Here is a 24,312-nt window from a genome sequence, read left to right as displayed (position 1 = left end):
CATCTTGGCAACAAAACAAAGAGAAGAAAAGCACACAAACATAAACTCACATCCAAATATGAATATAACAGGAAGCAATAATCACTATTCCTTAATATCTCTCAACATCAATGGTCTCAACTCTCCAATAAAAAGAAATAGATTAAAAAACTGGATACGGAACGAGTACCCTGCATTCTGCTGTCTACAGGAAACACACCTCAGAGACAAAGACAGACACTAACTCAGACTGAAAGGCTGGAAAACAACTTTCCAAGCAAATGGTCGGAAGAGGCAAGCTTGAGTAGCCATTCTAATATCAAATGAAATCATTTTCAACTAAAAGTCATCAAAAAAGATAAGGAAGGACACTTCATATTCATCAAAGAAAAATCCACCAAGATGAACTCTCAATCCTAAATATCTATGCCCCAAATACAGGGGCACCTACATACGTAAAAGAAACCTTACTAAAGCTCAAAACACACATTGCACCTCACACAATAATAGTGGGAGATTTCAACACCCCACTCTCATCAATGGACAGATCATGGAAACAGAAATTAAACAGAGACGAAGACAAACTAAGAGAAGTCATGAACCAAATGGATTTAACAGATATTTATAGAACATTATATCCTAAAGCAAAAGGATATTCCTTCTTCTCAGTTCCTCATGGTACTTTCTCCAAAATTGACCATATAATTGGTCAAAAAACGGGCCTCAACAGGTACAGAAAGATAGAAATAATCCCATGCGTGCTATCAGACCACAACGGCCTAAAGCTGGTATTCAATAACAATAAGGGAATAATGACCACATATACGTGGAAATTGAACAATGCTCTACTCAATGATAACCTGGTCAAGGAAGAAATAAAGAAAGAAATTAAAGACTTTTTAGAATTTAATGAAAATGAAGTTACAACATACCCAAACTTATGGGGCAGAATGAAAGCTGTGCTAAGAGGAAAACTTATAGCGCTGAGTGCCTGCATAAAGAAACAGGAAAGAGCATAGTCACCAGCTTGACAACACACTTAAAAGCTCTAGAACAAAAAGAAGCAAATACACCAAGGAGGAGTAGAAGGCAGGAAATAGTCAAACTCAGAGCTGAAATCAACCAAGTAGAAACAAGAAGGACCATACAAAGAATCAATAGAACCAAAAGTTGGTTCTTTGAGAAAATCAACAAGATAGGTAAACCCTTAGCCAGACTAACAATAGGACCCAGAGTGTGTCCAAATTAACAAAATCAGAAATGAAAAGGGAAACATAACTACAGATTCAGAGGAAATTAAAAAAAATCATCAGATCTTACTATAAAAGCCTATATTCAACAAAACATGAAAATCTGCAGGAAATGGACAATTTCCTAGACAGACAGAAGGTACCGAAGTTAACTCAGGAACAGATAAACCAGTTACACAACCCCATAACTCCTAAGGAAATAGAAGCAGTCATTAAAGGTCTCCCAACCAAAAAGCGCCCTGGTCCACATGGGTTTAGCGCAGAATTCTATCAGACCTGCATAGATGACCTCATACCAATATTATCCAAACTATTACACAAAATTGAAACAAATGGAGCACTACCGAATTCCTTCTATGAAGCCACAATTACTCTTATACCTAAACCACACAAAGACCCAACAAAGAAAGAGAACTTCAGACAAATTTCCGTTATGAATATCGACACAATAATACTCAATAAAATTCTGGAAAACCGAATCCAAGAGCATATCAAAACAATCATCTACCATGATCAAGTAGGCTTCATCTCAGGCATTCAGGGATGGTTTACTATACAGAAAACCATCAACGTGATCCATTATATAAACAAACTGAAAGAACAAAACCACATGATCATTTCATTGGATGCTGAGAAAGCATTTGACAAAATTCAACACCCCTTCATGATAAAAGTCCTGGAAAAAATAGGAATTCAGGGTCCATACCTAAACATAGTAAAAGCCATATACAGCAAACCAGTTGCTAACATTAAACTAAATGGAGAGAAACTTGAAGCAATCCCACTAAAATCAGGGACTAGACAAGGCTGCCCACTCTCTCCCTACTTATTCAATATACTTCTTGAAGTTCTAGCCAGAGCAATCAGACAAGAAAAGGAGGTCAATGGGATACAGATCGGAAAAGAAGAAGTCAAAATATCAGTATTGGCAGATGATATGATAGTATATTTAAGTGATCCCAAAAGTTCCACCAGAGAACTACGAAAGCTGATAAACAACTTCAGCAAAGTGTCTGGGTATAAAATTAACTCAAATAAATCAGTAGCCTTTCTCTAAACAAAAGAGAAACAAGCTGAGAAAGAAATTGGGGAAACAACACCCTTCATAATAGACCCAAAAATGTATAAAGTACCTCGGTGTGACTTTAACCAAGCACGTAAAATATCTGTACAATAAGAATTTAAAGATGCTGAAGAAAAAAATTGAAGAAGACCTCAGTAGATGGAAAGATCTCCCATGCTCATGGATTGGCAGGATTAATATAGTAAAAATGGCCATTCTACCAAAAGCGATCTACAGATTCAATGCAATACCCACCGAAATACCAATGCAATTCTTCAAAGAGTTAGACAGAACAATTTGCAAATTCATCTGGAATAACAAAAAACCCAGGATAGCTAAAACTATCCTCAACAATAAAAGGACTTTCAGGGGGAATCACTATCCCTGAACTCAAGCAGTATTACAGAGCAATAGTGATAAAAACTGCATGGTATTTGTACAGAGACAGACAGATAGACCAATGGAATAGAATTGAAGACCCAGAAATGAACCCACACACCTATGGTCACTTGATTTTTGACAAAGGAGCCAAAACCATCCAATGGAAAAAAGGTAGCATTTTCAGCAAATGGTGCTGGTTCAACTGGAGGTCAACATGTAGAAGAATGCAGATTGATCCATGCTTATCACCCTGTACAAAGCTTAAGTCCAAGTAGATAAAGGACCTCCACATCAAACCAGATACACTCAAACTAATAGAAGAAAAACTAGGGAAGCTTCTGGAGCACATGGGCACTGGAAAAAATTTCCTGAACAAAACACCAATGGCTTATGCTCTAAGATCAAGAATCGGCAAATGGGATCTCTTAAAACTGCACAGCTTATGTAAGGCAAAGGATACTGTGGTTTGGACAAAACGGCAACCAACAGATTGGGAAAAGATTTTTACCAATCCTACAACTGATAGAGGCCTTATATCCAACATATACAAAGAACTCCAGAAGTTAGACTGCAGGGAGACAAATAACCCTATTAAAAAATGGGGTTCAGAGCTAAACAAAGAATTCACAGCTGAGGAATGCCGAATGGCTGAGAAACCTTAAAGAAGTGTTCAACATCTTTAGTCATAAGGGAAATGCAAATCAAAACAACCCTGAGATTTCACTTCACACCAGTGAGAATGGCTAATATCAGAAACTCAGGTGACAGCAAATGCTGGTGAGGATGCGGAGAAAGAGGAACACTCCTCCATTGTTGGTGGGATTGCAGGCTGGTACAACCATTCTGGAAATCAGTCTGGAGGTTCCTCAGACAATTGGACATTGAACTGCCTGAGGATCCAGCTATACCTCTCTTGGGCATATACCCAAAAGATTCCCCAACATATAAAAAAGACATGTGCTCCACTATGTTCATAGCAGCCTTATTTATAATAGCCAGAAGCTGGAAAGAACCCAGATGCCCTTCAACAGAGGAATGGATACAGAAAATGTTGTACACCTACACAATGGATTATTACTCAGCTATCAAAAACAATGACTTTATGAAATTCGTAGGCAAATTGTTGGAACTGGAAAATATCATCTCACCTGAGGAATATCAAATGACTGGGAAGTACATAATGAAGGCTTCAATATCCTTAGTCATCTGGAAAACGCAAATCAGAACAACCCTGAGATTCCATAGGACACCAGTCAGAATAGTTAAGATGAAAAACTCAGGTGAAAACAGATGCTGGCAAGGATATCAAGAAACAAGAACACTCGTTCATTGTTGGTGGTATTGCAAACTGGCACAACCACTCTGGAAATCAGTCTGGAGGTACATCAGAAAATTGGACATTGTACTACCCGAGCACCCAGCTATAGCACTCCTGGACATATACCCAAACTATGCTGTAGCATACAACAAAGTCAGATGATCAACTATGTTCATGGAAGCCTTATTTATCATAGCCCAAAGCTGGGAGGAATCCAGATTCCCTTCAAAGGAGGAAGGGACACACAAAACGTGGAACATTTACACAATGGAATACTACTCATCTATCAAAAACAATGACTTCATGAAACTCATAGGCAAATACAATGGAACTAGAAAATATCATCCTGAGTGATTTATCCCCATCTCTCTCTCTCTCTCTCTCTCTCTCTCTCTCTCTCTCTCTCTCTCTCTCACACACACACACACACACACACACATAGACACACACAGACACACACAGACACACACAGACACACAGACACACACACACGGTATGCACTCACTGATAAGTGTATCTTAGCCCAAAAGCTGAAATTTCCCAAGATACAATGCACAGACCACATGAAGCTCAAGAAGGATGACCATACTGAGAATTCCTCAATCCTTCTTAAAAGGGGGAACAAAAATATTCATAATAAGATATTTGGAGACAAATATTCTAGCAGAGACTTAATGTATGGCCATTCAGATCCTACCCCTCCTGGCTATCCAGTATATATATACAGCCACCAAACATAATCAATATTGATGAAGCCAAGAAATGCAGGCTGACAGGAGCCTGATATAGCTGTCTCCTGAGAGGTCTGCCATAGCGTGACAAATACAGAGGCGAATGGTAACAAAAATTCATTGAACTGAGAACAGGGTCCCAATTGGAGGAGTTAGAGAAAGGATTGGAGGAGCTGAAGGGCCTTGGAACCCCTTAAGAACAACAATACCAATCAATCAGAGCTCTCAGGAACTAAACAGATACCCGAAGAGTACACATGGATAGTCCCAGGGCTAAAGCTGCATATGTAGCAGAGGATGGTCTTGTTGGGCACCAATGGGAGGAGAAGCCCTTGGTCCTGCCAAGGCTGAACTTCCCAGTGTAGGAGAATGTCAGGCAGAGGAGGTAGGAAAGGGAGGTTTTTGGGGAGAGGGAGCACACTTATAGAAGAAGAGGAATACTCTTTTAGAAGAAGGGGGAAGGGGATGGAACAGGGGGCTTATGGACTGGAAACCAGGAAAGTGAATAACATTTGAAATGTATATTAAAAATATCCAATTAAAAAAAGAAAAGAAAATTTCTTTTAGCTCTATACTTTGATTTTTCTTAATGGATATTTTCCCCTTTAATTATAAAAGTAGAAAAATAAACCAATTTCTTTGTCCCAAACATGTTTAATTATCTTTTTCTTACATGTATGTAGATATAGCCAGGATGTTCAAAGACTGATAAATGATAAAGTAATAAGAAGATATAATAAAGGCCTGCTATTGATTTTCAACACAAATATTAATCATTAAACCTTAGCTGAACCTTTACAAGGTGAGAAACAGTTAAAAGAGTGATTTAACATTCCTAGTTTCTACGTTGATTTAAATAAAATTTTGATGAATATACGTTTTTGGGCAAATTATAAATGTTTAAAATCAGATCCTATTCTTTAATGCAGGGAAATAAAGTTTTTCATTTTTGTGTTTAATATTATATATTAGAAAATATATCATTTATTGAATTTTCAATAAATGACTTTCAATGAGCACTATATCCATTGTTTCTCATATCAATGGCTTCCCAGAGTAAAGTTTACCATTAATTTAACATTTGAATATCGGAAGCAAAGTGAAGGGTTTTTTTTTTTTACCTAATTTATTTAAAGACAACTTACATAATATATTTCATAGGTCACCTTGGCAATTTAGCTAAGGGGGACCTTGAATTCATGGTTCTCCTGCCTTAGTTACATGATGCTTGGATTATAGATGAGTACCAACACATCATTCATGGAGATGTCTCTGAAGTAAATCTAGAATATAAATCTGACCTAGAGATAAAAATAAAAATTATGAATTCAACTCCAAAAGACTGCTGGAATTGATTCTAGCAGCGTGTACATATGCTCGGGCCAATTTTACTAAAGGCTTTTGGATATTAAAAGAGTTACTATCTTTGAATAAGAATTAATCAAAATTGAATATTAGAGATAACTTATTGGAGTCCCTAGGCAATTCATAAAAGAGTTAAAATTCATCTTCCTAACCTGAACCATATCATGTATCATAGACCATAATTTATTCTTCCTCCAGAAATTCGATAATATCCATCCTGCTCTAATGGTGATTTAGTGTTCAACACTCTCTTGCTTCAGGACTGGATCTTTGCACAGCTTTGTTAATGCACTGAACTGGAAAATAGATCATGTCCTCTAGTCCTAAAGTAGAAATGCATAAAAAATAACAGTTTTTAATATCATATTATTGAATTTCATTTCTTTCAGATATTAAACTCTAAATAGAAAGGAGATAGATTTTATTTTATAAAATCTAAATTTTACTTCCACCACTACCACCCATAAGTTACAGTTATAATAAAATATGTTACAATTATTTTGCTTGTATTATATAAAATAAATTAATTATAATTGGTTAGCAGACATCAAGAAAAGGGTCATAACACTTTTAAAATATTAAATTATTTCCTAAGCATAATTTGAATAATTAGAAGTTTGGAAAATATGGTAAGTATTTTAAATTAAAATGGCTACCAATTCTTTAATAATTTTTTATTTAATTGATAAAAGTGTCATCCTTTGGAATTATTTCTAGTCTGTGATTGGTATGATCAAAGCACATATAAATATTACATAAATATTTTATTTGTATTTCTGAAGAAAATATTCATAATTTCATTAATACGAATTGCTAGTTACACAAAGGGAAACATTTTCTTTTTGTTTTATTATCTTTTATCCTTTTTCACAGTCCAAAAGGTAAAATCAACAATTCTTTATCCCGTATCTCCTCCCCTGTCTCCGTGAGGATGTCCCCACTTCCTCACATATGCCCACACCCCACCAGGTCTCCCTACTCCCCTGGACTTCAAATCTCTCAAGAGTTAGGTATGCCTTCTCTCATTGAGGCCAGAGTAGGCAGTCTTATTCTGCATATATACCAGTGGCGCCAGACAAGCTAATATATGCTGCCTAGTTGGTAGCTCAGTATCTGTGAAATTTCTGGGGTCCAGGTTGGTTGAGACAGCTGGGCTCCTATGGGGCTGCCCTCTTCCTTAACATACTCCATCTTTTCCCTAATTCAACTACAGAGGTCCCCAATTTCAGAACAGTGGTTAGGTGTATCTGCTTCTGTCTCAGTCAAATGCCTATTGTGTCTGTCATAGGGTCACCATGCTAGGCTTCTGTCTGTATGTACATGATACATCAGTAGTAGTACCAGGCCTTGGAGCCTTCCTTTGTGTTGCGTCCCAATGTGGGCTGGTCACTGGATCTCCTTAACCCCAGTCTCTTCTCCATTTTTCTCCTTACAGTTCTTTTAGACTGTAAAAATTCTGGGTCAGAGCATTTGACTGTGGGATGACAACCCCATCCTTCTACTGGACATGGATTCTACAAATTTAATCTTCCCACTGTTGGGCATTTCATCTACACTCCATCTCCGAGAGTCTTGAGATTCTTCCACCTTTCAGGTCTCTAGTACATTCTAGAGGGTTCCACCATCTGCCACATTATGAAGTTGTATATTTCCACCCATTCTGATGGCCATCAGGCTTCACACATTGTCCCCCCACACACATAATACTTGATCATTTTCCTTCTTTCCTCTGCCTTCTCCATCTCCTGTCCTACCAAGTTTCCTTTCTTACTCAGCCCCTGGTTTCTTCTACCTCCCAGGTAGGATTGCAGAATCTTTCTCTTCTATTAAGTTCAGTCTATGTGGTTTTATATTGAGATTCTTGATTCACTTGGATGGGAGCTCTGTACTAGGGGACAAGTACAGACATAGTCTTACTACTATATACAGACTACCAGTTACACGAACACCATTTGTTCAAGATGCTTTCTTTTGTCCATTGGATATTTCTGGCTTATTTTCAAAGATTAAATGTCTATAGTGTGTGGTGTTATTTCTGGGTCTTAATTTTATCTTATTTATCAGCCGTTCTATGTACCAATACCATGCCTTTTTTTATTTTATTACTATTGCTTGGTAGTATGATGAGGTCAGGTATGGTAATTCCTGAAGAAGCTTTTTTATTGTTAAGAATTCACTGTTTTGGGTATTTGTTTTAAGTATATTTCCATTTATTTTGTTGATGGCTGTTGGTTTGCTGTATATTACTTTTATTATGTTTATATATGGGATTTCATTTCTGATCTCTCCAATACTTTTTTTGGGTTTTCTCTTTTGTCAAATGGCTTTTTAGCGTCTAATTAGGTGATCATATGATATTTTCTTTGTGTTTGTTTATATAATGAATTATGTTAAGGATTTTCATATATTGAACCAACCTAGCATCCCTAGGATCTAGCCTATTTGATCGTGTTGAATGGTAGTTTTGGTATGTTCTTTGATTTTGTTTGTGAGAAATTTATTGAGTATTTTGTAAGTATATTATTTTATTATAAAAATTACACATGTATTGGATATTTGATGTATTAACATTTCACATGTTATCCCCTTTCCCGGCTTCCTCCACTCCCATAACCCCTCCCTCTGCTTCTATTAGGATGCTCCTCCTTTTACCCACCTACTCCCAATTCACTTCCTGGAATTCCCCCACACTAGGGAATCAAGTCTTCACAGGACCAAGAGCTTTTCCTCCTATTGATGTCAGACAATGCCATGATCTGCTACATATGTGTCTGGAGCCATGAGTCTCTCCATGTGTACCCTTTGGGTGGTGGTTTAGTCCCTGGGATCTTTGGAGAGTCTGGTTGATTGATACTGTTGTTCTTCCGATTGGGTTGCAGACCATCAGTCAGCTCCTTCAGTGCTTTCTCTAACTCCTCCTTTGGGGTTCCTGTGCTCAGTCCAATGGTTAGCTGCAAATGTCCCCATCTGTATTGGTAAGTCTCTGGTAGAGCCTCTCAACACATATCTATATCAGGCTTTTGTCAGCTAGCACTTCTTGCCATAAGCAATAATGACTGGGTTTTGTGGCTTTCATATGGAATGGATTCTCAGATGGTAAGGTCTCTGGATGGCATTTCCTTCAGTTTCTACTCTACTCTTTGTGCATGTATTGCCTTTAGATAAGAGCAATTCTGAGTTAAAAGTTTGAGAAGGGTGAGTGGCCCCATCCCACAACTGGGGGCCTTGCCTGTATATGTATTCTTTAGTGAAAGTAGTTTGAAGTTCTCTTTTTCGGTTTGGTTCTTGTGTCTTTTAGGTATTAGAGTAGCTTCATAGAGTGAATTAGCTAGTATTCCTTCTGTTATAGAACTAAAAAAGAATTCACAACACAGAATCTCACATTGCTGAGAAACACTTAAAGACATGTTCAATGCCCTTAGTGATCAAGGAATTTCATATTAAAATGACCCTTAAATTGTACCTGACTCCAATCAGAATGGCTGAGATCCAAAACTCAGGTGACAGCACATGTTGACCTGGATGTGCAGAAAGAGGAACACTGATTCTTTGCTGGTGGGATTGCAAACTGGAACAACTAGTCTGGAAATCAACTTGGAGTTTCCTGAGAAAATTGGAAATAGATGTACCTGAAGACATAGCTATACTACTCTTGAGCATATGTCCACAAGATACCTTGTTATGCCACAGAAGCATGTGTTACACTATATTCATATCAACTTATTTGTGATATCAAGAAGCTGGAGACAACCTAGATGTCCCACAACATAAGAAAGGATACAGAAATTATGGATCATTTACACAATGAAATACTACTGAGCTGTATAAGATAAGGACATTATGTGTTTCATAGACAAATGGGCAGAACTAAAAAATATCATCCTGAGTGAGGTGACTCAGACTCAAAAGGACATGAAGGGTATATACTCATGAATAATTGGATTCTAGCCAAAATTGGAATACTCAGAATTCAAGAAGTTTGACAAGCCAATGGGCCCAAGTGAGGATGCCTCCATCCCACTAGGAATTGAGAAGAAAGGAATCATGGAGAGCAGAATGAGGGAAAAACCAGGGTGGGTGAAGAGACAGGGAGGGGAAAAGGGAAACATGGTCAGGAATTGGCAGGGAGAACAGGACTGAATCCCCGAGGACCAGTAGGAAAAATAGAAATAGGCAACCTTGGAGGTAGGAGATGGGGGCAACCTCTAGAATGCACCAGAGACTTGGGATGCTCAGGAGGGGAGAGGGAACTAGTAGAGTCCGTCTTCATTAAAAAGACAGGGCATCAGGTAGAGGGATGGGTTAGCCATCCCACAGACAAAATTTTTTTGAATTGTTCCTGTCTATATGACAAAAGGTAGAGAAAGGCAAAAAGGAGGTCCAGTGAGAGGCCCAAATTGGGATCCAGCTTAAGGGCATGCTCCAATGCCTGACACTATTATTGATGCTATGGCATGCTTACAGACAGAATATTAGCATGACTGTCCTCTGTGAAGCCCAACAAGCAGCTGAAAGAGTCAAATGCCGATACTTACACCTAACCATTGGACTGAAGCCACAGACCCATGTGGTTGAATTACAGAGAACATGGAAGAAGCTGAGAAGGATGGCAACCCCGTATGGAGACCTGGAGCCTCAACTAACCTATCCCTGAGATCTCTCAGACATCAAGCCACAAAAGCCAGGCAGCATACACCAGCTTATATGAAGGCCCTGATGCATATGTAACAGAGGAATTCCTAGTATTGACTCAGTGAGAGAAAATGCAACTAACCATAGAGAGACTAGAGGCCCCAGGAAATGGAGAGATCTGGTGTGGTGGGTGTGAATAGGGACATCTTCTTGGAGACAGGGGAGGAGGTACTGGATGAGGAACAGTCAAAGAGGGACCTGGAGGGGAATGACTACTAGAATGTTAAAAAAATAAAAGAACAAGAATTAAAAAAATGGTTTATGTATGAAAATGTTTAAAAAAATTTTTTAAAAAAAATATATAGCAGTCAAGAGTTGTGAAGTTTAACCAGTCATTCTTAGCAAATTAGAGTGATACAAACATCAAATAGACCATATCGGTTATAGCTGGATTAGTGTTCTACAAACAGTAGTTTATGAATAATTTGTGTTTTTACATATAATATTTTATGTGATATGGACATGACTATTTGTTCACATTTTGTATTGTCTGTTCTAATATTTCAATAAAGCTAAATGTATTTTCAAAAATATTATGGTCTAACGACTATTTAGCTCTAAGAAAAATTTTACCAGTCTTGATCTTGAAAAATCCTTTACTTTTCATCACTTCTATTAAGAAAAAAATTCAAAGTATCTTAGCAATAAAGTTGAATAGGTAATATCCCAACACCCCGGGTAGAAAAGGATGGATTTAAATATATCAATACATGTAGCTGTTTTATAAGTGGAGAAGCACCATATAGTTTAGAAATGACTTCCAGCACTTTTATAATAATTATAATTATAATAGAACATTGTGTTTGAAATGTATGGAGGAGACTGTAAAATAATCGTTGCATCTAAATATTTTGTCAAAAGTATGTTTTGAAAATGACGTTAGAGAGACTATGAAAAACTAAATGATTCGAGAATTGCTGAATTCCAAATTAAAACGTATACATTCCAAGTGTCTTGTAATATGACTTCTGGGGTAAAGAGTTTTATAAAAGCAATGAAGTGATTTTAAGTACTACTTCTGGAACATTGGTATTTTCTCCTGAAGAAGAGTGTGGAAGCACAGTTTCACTAGTAAGAGTAAGGGCATTGGAAATGAGAAGTGGAATTCAGTCACAGACTTTGTAGAATTGGCTTCTGGCTGGTAAGTTCTACCTGTTTCAATATAATATGTTGAGTAGGTGATAGAGTTTGAAATAATTTTAGATTGAGAAAGAAATGTATTAAATAGTAAATTAGAGCTTAGTTCTCATTTTACCCTTGGGTTATAGTAACTGGAATTTCTAATGTATGCCTTAGAAGAATGAGATTGCTCTATTAAGAAGCAAATAAATAAAAGTTTGGTTGGTGGATATTGTTCTTCCTGTGGTGTTTCAAATAAATTCAGTTCCTTAGTCTTTTCTCAAACACCTCCATTGGGGTCCTCTTGTACAGTCCAATGGTTAACTGCGTCTATCCACACCTGTATCAGTAGGGCTCTGGCAAAGATTCTCAGGAGACACCCATATCTGGCTCCTGTCAGCAAGTGCTTCTTGGCATCAGCAAAAATGACAGAGTTTGGTGGCAGCATATCAGATGGATCCCCAGGTGGGGCAGTCTTTTCTCTAGTCCTGTCTCTACTCTTTGTCCTTGTATTTCCTCCTATGAGTATTTTGTGCTCCATTCTAATAAAGAATGAAGCATCCACAAATTGGTCTTCCTTCTTCTTGGAGTTCATATGATCTGTGAATTTTTTCTTAGGTATTCAAAACTGTTGGGATAAGATCCACTTATCAGTGAGTGCATACCATTTGTGTCCTTTTGTGACTGGGTTACCTCACTCAGGATGATATTTTCTAGTTCCATCCATTTGCCTAAGCATTTCATGAGGCCATTGTTTTTAATAGCTAAGTAGTACTCTATTGTATAAATGTATCACATTTTCTGTATCTATTCTTCTGCTGAATGACATCTGGTTCTTTCCAGCTTCTGGTTATTATAAATAAGGCTGCTATAAACACAGTGGATCATTTGATCTTGTAATATGTTGTAGTATATTTTGGATTTATGCGTAGAGTGGTATATCTGGGTCCTCAGGTAGTACTATGTCCAATTTTCAGAGTAAACATCAGAGTGGTTTACCCAGAGTGGTAGTACCAGCTTGCAATCCCAACAACAATGGAGGAGTTTTCATATTTCTCCAAATCTTTTTTTATCTCAGCCATCTAACTGGTGTGAGGTGGTGTCTTACGTTTGTTTTGATTTGCCTTTCCCTGATGACTAAGGATATTGAATATTTCTGTATGTGATTTTCAGCTAATCAGTATTCCTAGCTGGGAATTATTTTTTTAACTCTATACCCCATATTTTAATAGGATTATTTTATTCTCTGGAGTCAAACTTCCTGTGATCTTTTTATGAATTAGATATTAACCCTCTATCAGACATATGATTGGTAAAGACTTTTACCCAATCTGTTGGTTGCCATTTTGTCCGATTGACAGTGTGCTTTGCCTTATAGAAGTTTTGCAATTTGTGAAGTCCCATTTGTCAATTCTTGATTTTAGAGCATAAGCCATTGCTGCTCTGTTCAGGAAATTTTCCTCTGTGCCTGGGTGTTCGAGGCTCTTCATCTCTTTCTCTGCTATTAGTTTCAGTATATCTGGTTTTATGTAAAGGTCTTTGATCCACTTGGAATTGAGCTGTATACAAGGAGATAAGAATGGGTCAATTGGCATTTGTCTACATGCTGATCTCCAGTTGAAGCAGCACCATCTGTTAAAAGTGCCATCTTTTTTCCCATTTGTTAGTTTTTGCTCCTTTGTCAAAGATCAAGTGACCATAGGTGTTTGGGTTCACTTGGTCTTCACTTCTATCCAATTCATCCACATGCTTGTCTCTGTACCAAAACCATGCAGGTTTTTGTTTGTTTGTTTGTTTGTTTTTTTGTTTTGTTTTTTATTACAATTGTTCTGCAATACCACTTGAGGTCAGGGATTCCCCAAGAAGGTTGTTTTTTTTTTTAATTGTTGAGAAAAATTTTCATTATTCTTGGATATATGTTTGTTTGTTTGTTTTGTTTTGTTTTTGTTTTTCCAAATAAATCTACAAATAGCTCTTTCTAATTAAAATGAAGAATTGAGTTGGAATTTTGATGGAGATTGCATTGGATCTGTAGATTGCTTTTGCCAAAAATAGCCATTTTTCCTATATTAATCCTGCCAATCCATGAGCATGGGAGCTCTTTTCATCATCTGAAATTGTCTTCAATTTCTTTCTTCAGATACTTGAACTTCTTGTTCTATAGATCTTGCACTAGCTTTGTTAGAGTCACACTGAGGTAGTTTATGTTCTTTGTAGCTATTGTGAAAGGTGTCATTTCCCTAATTTCTTTCTCAGCCTGTTTTATCCTTTGAGTAGAAGAAGACTACTGATTTGTAAGAGTTGATTTTATATCCAGCCACTTTGCTGAAGTTGTTTATCAGCTGTAGGAGTTCTCTGGTGTAACTTTTGGGGTAACATAAGTATACTATCATATCATCTGCAAATAATGATATTTTGAGTTCTTCCTTTCTAATTTGTATCCCTTTGACCTCTTTTTGGTATCTCATTGCTCTGACTTCAAGTACTATGTTGAATAGGTAGGGAGAGATTGGGCAACCTCATCTAGTCCCTCATTTTAGTGGGATGGCTTCAAGTTTCTCTCCAGTTTGTTTGATGTTGGATTCTAGTTTGCTGCATATTTCTTTTACTATGTTTAGGTATGTTCTTTGAATTCCTGGTCTTTCCAAGGCTTTTATCCTGAAGGTGTGCTGAATTTTGTCAAATGCTTTCTTAGCACTTAATGAAATGATCATGTTTTTTTCATTAGTTTTTTTTTAATATATAGTGGATTATGTGTTGATAGATTTCCATGTATTGAACCATTCTTGCATTACTGGATTGAAGCCTACTTGATCACGGTGAATGATCTTTTTCAGGTATTCTTGGATTCAATTTGCAAGAATTTCATTTGAGTATTTTTGCATTGTTATTCATAATGGAAATTGGTCTGAAGTTCTCTTTCTTTGCAGTGTCTTTGCTGGGTTTAGGTATAATTGTAATTGTGGTTTCCAGTACAAATTTGGTAGTATTTTTTCTGTTTCTACTTTTGGGAATAGTTTGGAGATAGATATTCTTTGAAGGTGTGTTAGAATTCTGCACTAAAGTGCTCATGGACTGAACTATGACAGACACTAGCAGCAACCCTACTAGTTTCATTTTGGCAAACTGATATATTTGATTTGATTGTCTGTTTTTTGTTTTTTCCTAATCAATAAAGAGGGTTGTACTAGCATTAGATTATGACATTACAGTGAAACAAAAACAGGTACAAATATAGAGAATAAGTGATTCAAAGGACTAATGGGTTTATTCCCAAATGTGGCACGTGGTTACAACTTCCTGATGACTATCTCTCTTATCGTAAGAAGGTTCTTATTCAAGGTTCCAAGTGGAAGTTATCAACAATGCCATGAGTTCTTCCCCTACTAAATTCTGAGGAGGTGAAGAACAAATCCTTGGAATATGTCAGATTCCAAATCATCTTCTCAAATCTCTGAGCATCAACTATATAGAAATTCTGATCTAACCTGGATAGGACCAGGTAAATGTGATATTGTACATCAAAACATTGCTTGTTTAATACCATTCAATAATATTGGCTGTTTCTGTGTTAAATAGAATTGTCACCCATATGAACTGTATACTAATCTTTGACCCAATTAAAAAATGTATCCCTTCAAGAGAATAATAAATGGAGGAATAGCTAGTTTCTACTATAGAAAGCATGTTTTGAAATATTGAAATAATGAGAGATGTTTCTCCAAATTTCCACAGTGTAGGTCAAACCCAGCAAAAGGAAAGCAACAAATTAAACAAACAAAATTATATTCATAATATATTTTAAAAGTTATACAAATAAATACATACTTAGAAAGATACAAAAATGTAATACAAAATCCAGTTAGAACCACTACCAAATGAAAAATATAAAATAAAATTTTATTCAAAGACTGCATATCATTTCAAACCTAATGGACATTAAATAATTGTATAAATATTTTTATTCATATTTCTGCTTAAATATTGTTTTGTTTTCTATGCATATTTGTCATTAGTTATAACGTATAAAATGGCACAATGTATGATCATGTAATATTCTAAATAAATATTCTTATTTGTAAACATTCATATCAAGGCACAAAACATTTACCTGTTTGAGTCTGAATTCTTGTTTTCTCTCAGTCACACTTTTTGAAATAAGCATCATCCAGAAGTACAATGCCTTGCACATTTTTCTGGTGTTTTAGAAGTTAAAAAAAAAAGGATCATTTGCGATGTGCTATCTCATAGCTGATTTTTCTACCTGATTCATACTGTTGCACATAAAAACTATTCACTTTTTATCATTGCTACATGAAAAAGGTCAACAAACTGTAGGTTTAGCACCAAGTCAAGCACAGGACATATTTTATTGAACATAGCCAGGCTTAAGTGTTTACATATATCTAGTTAGTTGTTGTGTCAACAACACAAGCAAATAGCTGTAACAGAGTTAACGTAGGCAAAAATTTTCCCCACTTCTTCTCATTTTGGCAATAGTACCTAAAAATTTGACCATAAACAAGATATCTACAATAGAAGAAACATATACATTAATTGTGTAGTTATACGAGACTTGTGTGCCCATCTAGAATAATAAAGATTCAAAGATGTTAATACACTTTTAATATATACACTCTGAATTTTAAGGAAAATAATGAGTAGTGGAACTCCAAAACTATAAATGAAGATGCAAATATAATTTAATTATTGAACAGTCTGACAGAAAATTTTCAGTCTCAACTATCTTTATTTTTGAATGGCATTTTTCATGATATATAATTCATATAAATTGTGTGGTTTTGTGTGTGTGTCTGTGTGTGTGTGTGTGTGTGTGTGTGTGTGTGTTGTGTCTGTGTGTTAAAGTGCTGGTAGAGGCCAGAGGCATCAATCACATCAGGTTGGAAATGCGAAATGTAGTGAGTGTCTTGATGTAGATACTGAGAATGAATAACGGTCTTATAAAAGAGAACTGTGGGCTCATAACCACTAAATAATTTTTGTAGTACCTCAGCTGTCATGTTTATATTCTCTTACAAATAGAATAAAAGTCAAAGTAGTCCTTGGGCACCTGAACTTTTTTTCCCTTAATTCTAAATAATCACCATCCAGAGCAGGACATTTTTAGATGACATGCCGTAATTTTATTTCTCCAATATCAAAGACAAATATTATAAAATGATAACTAGCTGAACCATTGAAGAAAAACAAGTTTCTGCTATAGAGTAACTCATAATATCAATAAAATTTATTTTCCTTTTTTAATATTTATGAAAAAACATTTCATTAATTTCTGGTATGTATTGTTCCATACTGTTTATTAACCATCATGTATTCTTTGATACTACATATATGTGTATTCACATGAAATGTTTGTCTTCATTAGAAAAACTGCAAGCCAATGACCTAAAATAACAAGAAAAAATGTGCTACAATAGTGTGCCCATTAACATTCAAACTGATTATTCCATGAGTTAGCCAGCAATTTCATTTTAGTATTCTTGAAATTGGATATTATTTTAATAATCTTTGTAATTGTGATTAAATTTCTTCTTTTTTAATTTTTTATGGAAATATAATTTTCATCGTGTTCAAGAGATACAGAACTAGTATTTCTTTGACCTCTGATCACAGATGTATTTTTAATTATGTATGACTTTACAGAAGTAGGGAAATAAATCAGTTTTAGATAAAGATATAACTCATTGGTGGAGAGTTTGCATATATGAACAAAGATATGTTTTAATTTACACAAATTATAAGATTAAACTTCAAAATGGAGCATCAATCTTGTATATTTTGATATTATTAGTTGTGTTAATTATTCAAACAGCTTTAAGAAATATGCCTTATATCTGAGCTTCATACTATTTGACCTGATTTCTATTTGGCTTATTTTTTTATTTCTGCCTAAAGCTGTAATTATTTATACAACTTCTGGGTTTACCATCAGTTTTATGGTATCTAGTTTATTCTGCAGTCAATTTTATCATTTTTAGTGTTTTGATATTTTTCAAAACTGCACTATAAATTGAGGTATAAATGGAATTTCCTGAAATGTTGTAAAACAATCATAGCATATTAATATAAAAGGAATCAGAGAAAGAACTGGAAGAGCTTGAAGGGGCTCGAGACCCCTTATGAACAACAATGCCAAGCAACTAGAGCTTCCAGGGACTAAGCCACTACCTAAAGACTATACATGGACTGACCATGGACTCTGACCTCATAGGTAGCAATGAATATCCTAGTAAGATCACCAGTGGAAGGGGAAGCCCTTGGTCCTGCTAAGACTGAACCACCAGTGACTGTGATTGTTGGGGGTAGGGCAGCAATGGGGGGAGGGTGGGGAAGGGAACACCCATAAAGAAGGGGAGGGGGAGGGATTAGGGGGATGTGTGCCTGGAAACCGGGAAAGGGAATAACACTCGAAATGTAAATAAGAAATACTCAAGTTAATAAAAAATAACATAAAATAGTTTTAAAAAATAAATAAAAGCTGTAAAATAGTTTTGATTCCTCTGTGTTTTTACATATTTATTTATTCATGTAAATTAAAATATCTTTATCTTTTTGAGTCAGTAAAATTAATTGTAAGTGATTCATTCTGCCTGATAACTAATGAAAATGGAATAATAAAAGAAAGGAAGGAAGGCAGAAATGAATTAATAAGCCAAGTACCATCTAGATTTAAAAGTTCAAAATTGGTGAGTAAATCATGTAGAGGTGAAAGTCCATCTCAGAGTCCAAGTGCAACAACGTGGTAATATTTATAAATTAACCAAAAATAAAATGTTGGATTCAAAATAATTTAATATTGAAAAAGGAATATGATTCTAATATTTCCACGAAAGCCTGACGATTCTACAAAGACCAATATTTGTTAAATAAAAATACAAACTATTAGATCAGTGACTAGTCATTATTAAAGAGGCTTCCTTTGGAAATGATAAGAACAAATGCAGAGACCCACAGTCAAACATTAGGCAGAGCTCTGGATACAATTCAGAAGTCTGGATGAAGGATTGTAAGAGATAAAGTGTTTAAGGATTCAAGGGTAACACAGCCCATGGAATCAACAAAGCATGGCACACAGGGGCTCAGAGAGACTGAAGCTGTAATCAGAGAAAATCCTACTATGGCATATTTAATGTTATTAAAAGACCCAATTAGGCATATCTCAACTAATTCTTGAAAAAAAAATTGAATTTCTTAGGCTTATCTAGCTTTTAGAAAACTACTGAACTTAAGTAGTGAATGTTCAATGTAACTATATTTCCTTATTTTTGCCATACTCCACTGAGATCTTCTGTATAACTATTTGACTTTTGGAATCTGGGGAAAAATACCCTTCAATCAATTAACAACATTGAGGATGAGTTAATATAGAAATGACAGCATTCTTTTATGTTATGCTTATTTATTTGGAAAGAGGCATGAGTACTTCATTACTTATGAAATAATAATAAAAATAAATTTATAACATGTCAGGCTGTAACTCATACTAAAGTAATCACTCCTAGAACAGTATTGTATTGTGTACTACTTCTTATTTGCGACTAATAATTTAAATGAAATTTGTAATTAAGCAGAGAGTTGTGACTTCAATACTTCATATTAAGCTGTCTAAAATAACTGCAGGGACAAAAATGGAGAAGATACTGAGGGAAAGGAGTGATAGGCCCAAATTGGGGTCCACTCAAGGGGAATCTCCAAGGCCTGACACTATTACTGATGCTGTGATGTGTTTACAGATAGGAGCCTAATATGAAGCTGACCGCGACAGAAGCAGAAACTAACACCCAACTATTGGATAGAAGATGGGGTTGAATCAGAAAAACAATGGAAGAAACTGAGGAGGAGAGTGACCCCATAGAAAGACCAGCAGTCTCAACTGGACCCTTGAGATCTCTCGGACACTGAGCCACCAACCACACATCATATACCAGCTGATATGAGTCCCTGACACATGTACAGCAGAGGACTGCTTGTTCTGGTCTGAGTGAGAGAAGATTCACTTAATCCTAGAGAGACTTGGGGTCCCAAGGAGTGAGGAGGTCTAATGGAGTTGGGCGGGGGACAACCTCTTGGAGATGGGCAAGGAGGAATGGGATGAGAAACAGTTGGAGGGTGGTCTGGGAGCGGAATAACAACTGGAATGTAAAAACAGATTAAAAATAGTAATAATAATAAAGAGAGAAGAAACAATACACAAAAATGCACTTCATAAAATACAGTGACAGAAATATCAGCTGTAATCACTTACTCATTTTCTAAGAATTTCATCTTCAATTGTAACTAGTGAGTGCTTGTTCATTCACCCCAACATGAGTAAATATTACTTGGTTGATTTTCTTAGATCTTTTCTTCCTTTTTTTTTTCTTTCTTTCTTTCCTTCTTTCTTTCTTTCTTTCTTTCTATCTTTCTTTCTTTCTTCCTTTCTCGCTCCCCATCTCCCTCCCTCCCTCCATTCCTTCCTTTTTTCCTTCCTTCCTTCGTTCCTTCCTTCCTTCCTTCCTTTCTTTTTTATTTCTTTGTTTCTATGTCTGGCTTTTTTCTGCCTTCCTTCCTTCCTTCCATTCTTTCTTATTTCCTTTCTTAATTTATTTTGTTTTTCCTTTTTTTCATTTGTTATGAGTCAGAATGAACCAATTACAATAAATTTTAGGGACTTAAAAGATAGAGATAATTTAATGTACATGCATGAATATTTTTGCTTGCATGTCTAACTGTATATCGTGTATTCCAGAGGGTGAGTGAAGAATTGGATTTTTTTTAATTTGGACTTTTGCATTTAAATATTCTTGGCTGAAAATTTCCTTCTTCATGCGATCATGTTCTAATTCTTAAAGTCATTTGGTGTTCCAATACTGGTAAAAGTGTGAAAGGAAAGATTTTACATGTGATTAAAGCCTTCGCCATCCAAATCAATCTTTTTTATTATTATTTTTAGTTTTTATTTGCTATTTTATTTACATTTCAATGTAAATACATTTCAAAGGATTCCCAGTTTCCTCTCCAGAAAAACCCTCATCCCAACCTCCCTTCTCTCTGCCTCCAGGAGGGACCTTCCCCTTCCACCCACCCACTCCTTCCCATTGCCCTGACATTCTTCTACACTGGGGCATCAAGCTTTCATAGAACAAGGATTTTCCTCCATCTAATGCCAGACACAGCTATAGTCTGCTACATGTGCAGCTGGAGCCATGGGTTCTTCCATGTGTACTCTTTGGTTTGTGGTTTAGTCCCTGGCAACTTGTTGGTTGATATTGTTATTCTTTCTTTGGGGTTGCAAGTCCCTTCAGCTCCTTTAATTCTCCCCTGACTCTTTCATTGGGGTTACCCTGCTCAGTCCGGTGGTTGGCTGCAATTATCTGTATCAGTAAGTCTCTCAGATCAATCTTAATGTAATGTCAGGCAACAGAAAGAAACAGCGGAGGTTGATTTATACTTTAAATTTTGGATGTAATAATTAAGGTCACAAATATTTCATTGTGAATTCCTTATGGTAACCAAGTCAATGAAAATGATCATCATCTTCTGGTGTATGGTAAGAGGCCCTAACACCGTTTTCACACATTTCCAATTTGTTCTATGTATTACATAGACATTTCACTGCACAGGGTGATCTAGAAATATTTACAGATACAGCAAAGATTCCATACCCACTGACCAACATTGTTTAACTCCACTCATCAAATAAACAATATTCTATTCCTTTTCTATGTAGTTTTTCGATCCATTGGTTTCCATATTTTAATCCATGAGAAAAAACAATATAATCTATGAATCCCAGGTCAGATGATCTAGTCATCAAAGGAGTTAAAAAGAACCACTTGATGCTAATTCATGTTATTCTTTTTTTCAGTCTGAATTCTCAATCAACCAGTTCTCTGCTGTTGATGATCATCAAGATTTTTGTAATTTATTATTGCTGTCAAAATAAATTTGTATAGAGCATATGTACTAGAGCATCTTTGACACCAATACTTTATAGAGATCAGTTACATATTTAATAATGGACTCACAAAGGGTGGTTGGTATTTCAGTGTTTCATACTTTTATAATAGATAACATTATAAAAGTCTCTAGCTCAGATTTGGGAATTTATATATTTATAATTTTAGAAATTAACTTTTGACTTATAAATATTAATGATGTTTTAGAAATAAACAAACCTGTATCAACACTGTGCCCCCAAAGATACATGCATATTAATAATTTTAAACTATTAATATTTAAATTTTTTCTTAATGAGCCCCTTGAGATAAATCTATTTTGTTGAGAGTTCTATTTTGAAACCATTAATAACATTCTTGAGATAATACCTTTAAAGTGTCATGTTTAATTTAAAATGAACATATAACATCATAGTTTAATAAAACCTATTTTGTTCTTAATAAATTTCAGTGGGTGGATTATAAGTTTTTGTTCTACATATCAGAGATAATGCTAATTATTTTACTAACAGTAACTTACAGTTTGTAAGATGTAAACAACACAGCCATTGGTATTTCATTTCACAAGTAAAGGGACTGCAAACTAAGGAAACGTGTACAGTTTGTCTATTTAATTTCCATGCTAGGAGAAAGAAAACACCAACTTTATGAGACACAAACAAAAAAACAAAAAAAAATATATTTTGTGGTCTTTGATGACATAATGGGATTTTGTCAGTTCTTCAGAAAGTGCTGTAATGGTACCAACTCTTTTTTTTTTTTTTTATTAACTTGAGTATTTCTTATATACATTTCGAGTGTTATTCCCTTTCCCGGTTTCCGGGCAAACATCACCCTCCCCCCTCCCCTTCCTTATGGGTGTTCCCCTCCCAACCCTCCCTCTATTGCTGCCCTCTCCCCAACAGTCTAGTTCACTGGGGGTTCAGTCTTAGCAGGACCCAGGGCTTCCCCTTCCACTGGTGCTCTTACTAGGATATTCATTGCTACCTATGAGGGCAGAGTCCAGGGTCAGTCCATGTATAGACTTTAGGTAGTGGCTTAGTCCCTGGAAGCTCTGGTTGCTTGGCATTGTTGTACATATGGGGTCTTGAGCCCCTTCAAGCTCTTCCAGTTCTTTCTCTGATTCCTTCAACGGGGGTCCTATTCTCAGTTCAGTGGTTTAGATTTGCTACTTCAACATGATACCTAATAGTAACGATAGTAAGAAATACTGATAGCAGAAGGCATACAACTTCACTACAGAAAGTAGGTGGACCTGAAGGAAAGTAAACATGAAATCTATTTAATTAAGGCTCCATCATTTCTTTTAAGAAACCCTAATAAAAAGGGTAAAATACTGTTTACACTAATTCCTAACTCTAACTTCTAACTCTATGAAAACTTGATCCATAGCTCAACTATCAAATATCAAAATACAAATCCTTCATCCTAAAACTATACCAACTAAGTGAGAATTCCCTGTCTACTTTTTATAACTTGATCCTTCCTATCATCAAAAATCTTTGCTGAGGATCTATAGAGATATCAGGGGCATATCAAAGTTCTATTTTGCAGGTTTATATCAAAACAAGGTAGATATTCCAATGAGGACAAGCAGAAAGAATATTGTTAATGTGACAGAATTGACATTTACTTTTAGTGTCACTTCAAGCAAAAATTTAACTGTACCTTGTCTTAATCTTGTGTTTGGAATGATACAAATAGGGTCTCCATTTGCTTTAAGGATGTAGGTGAGATAGGCTTACTCTATTTGTCACTTCATAAGAGCACTATTCTTACAGGAAGAAGGTACAGGTATATGAGTTACTCTAAATCGCATGTGTCAAGCAAAGTGACCGAGGAACAGAACTTTCTTAGCAATAGGCTGATCCTGGCCTGATCCTCAGAAACACTTGAGGAGATGAGGACAGAAAATATGTTAGTACATAATATGTTTTACTTTTTTCTATTTTTGCAGAACATTTGTTTTGGATATATACACTTTGGTAAATTAGAATTCAAAGTTGAGATTTCTTTCTGTAAAAATAAAACACAATAAAGATACTTGGAAGATTCTGAGAGTAGAAACAGGAGATATCTTTGTTTCTTATGAAACCAAAATTAGAAAATATAAGTATTAAAGAAGTCAGGTAAGGCAGACATTCTTGAGATTTCAAAGGAGACAGCAACTTTATGCCTACATTCCTGATCCAAGAGGAAATTGTCTGGTGCCATCTGTGTCCGCTAGCATCTATGACCCAGGAGCAGTCAGAGAGGGGACCCTTCGGGTTTCTGCCTGCCCCGAGAGCTGAAAGCCAATCACCAGGAGGAGCACTTACACACCTGAAAGCAGAGATCCATCTGAAAGAATAAATAAAATAAAATAATTTAAAGGTCAAGTCATAAAGGGGGGCTGGAGGCAGGAGAATTCCTTCGGTGAGTAAAGTTCCATGCTATGAAGAGATTGTATTTGCAT

Source organism: Rattus norvegicus, chromosome 2 (assembly GCF_021556685.1).
Source record: "Rattus norvegicus strain SHRSP/BbbUtx chromosome 2, alternate assembly SHRSP_T2T, whole genome shotgun sequence".
Classification (NCBI taxonomy): Eukaryota; Metazoa; Chordata; class Mammalia; order Rodentia; family Muridae; genus Rattus; species Rattus norvegicus.
Note: the sequence above shows the minus strand (reverse complement) of the source record.